Source organism: Priapulus caudatus, unplaced genomic scaffold (assembly GCF_000485595.1).
Source record: "Priapulus caudatus unplaced genomic scaffold, Priapulus_caudatus-5.0.1 Scaffold491, whole genome shotgun sequence".
NCBI classification, from domain to species: Eukaryota; Metazoa; Priapulida; class Priapulimorpha; order Priapulimorphida; family Priapulidae; genus Priapulus; species Priapulus caudatus.
This window is the reverse complement of record NW_014577552.1, coordinates 114,456-115,853: the sequence shown is the minus strand read 5'-3', so window position 1 is coordinate 115,853 and position 1,398 is coordinate 114,456. Positions and strand designations below refer to the sequence as shown.

General features: G+C 49.2%; 1 protein-coding gene across 1 annotated transcript in view; it reads right to left on the bottom strand.

Annotated features, from left to right (window-relative positions):
* The window catches only part of LOC106810973 (chromodomain-helicase-DNA-binding protein 7-like), a 64,135-nt gene that overhangs the window by 50,720 nt on the left and 12,017 nt on the right, over positions 1-1,398 (bottom strand). The window lies entirely within an intron of this gene.

Sequence of the window (1,398 nt, the reverse complement as noted above, 5' to 3'; positions counted from 1 at the left end):
ATTAATTAATTAATAAAATTTTTCACAGTGAGAGAATTGAGCTGCCTTGGCAGAGGTCTGTGCTCTCCGAGTGCTCTAGTTAAGAATGTCATCGTGCATTTCTAGGAAAGAGTGTTGATTTTCACTTGCCTTCTCATTCTTGTAGTACATTTCGTATTCTCTGATCATGTTTCTGCTAGCAGCTCTGAGGGAAACAGAAACGAGCAACAATGAACAGTCTGAAATGCTGTAGGAACAGTAGGAACAGTGTGCATCGGAACATGTATGTTCGCTGATTTTACTAAGAACAGCTAGGACCAGCCTGCGTGACACTGATGTTCCGTGGTTTCACTGCCGAACATACTGACATACGAACTACGGGCGTGAGAGTAGGGAACGGCGAACAGCGCGCGTACGTTCTGCGATTTCACTGAGAACATACGAACTACTGGCATGATAGTGGCGGGGCACATACGTTCCGCAATTTCACCGTGAACATACAAACGACATGGCGAGAGCAGGGAATGGCTCGCGGCACACATGTATTCCACGATTTCACAGAGAACACGCAAACTACGGGGATGAGCATAGGGAACGGCTTGCGACCCTCGTACATTCCGCGATTTCACGAGAGAACATGCGAACTACGAGCGAGCGAGCGGCGCACGTACGTTCCGTGGTAGACGATCGTGTTGATGTCGCTCCACGTCTCAAACTCTCGCTGCCAGTTCGGGATCGTGGAAAGCGGCGCAATGATGAGGAAAGGTCCTGTGATGCCGACCTGCTCCACGTCTAGCAAGAAGGCAATCGACTGTACGGTCTTACCCAGTCCCATCTCATCAGCCAGGATGCAGTTCTGTCTGCTCAGCAACAAACAACAACGACAACAACAGTCAACAACTGTTGATGCAACGGTACACGTCTGCTCAACAAAAATAACAACGACAACAGTGAACAACTATCGCACATCAATCTTTTCCCCAATATGTGCACCGATCTGCATTTTAAATTAGATAGGACAACACACCTAGCACGTGATTTTTGCTCTCGCGAGTCCAGAACCCTGTCTCTACACTAGCTGTTTCTTGTAGTTCTAGCAGCTTGTACTGAGCTCACACAGTTCTAATGTTGAAATTGCACGTATAGATTCACGCACTCACGCATACTCAGACATGTCAACATGCACACGCAGGCACGCACGCACGCGCACACACACATACACCCACACGCAAGCAGGCACTCACACACACACATACAAACACACATAGGCACGCACACACGCATGCATGCACATGTACGCACGCACACATACACACACACGCAGGCGCTCACACACGCATGCATGCACATGTACGCACGCACACATACACACACACGCAGGCGCTCACACACGCATGCATGCACATGTACGCACGCACA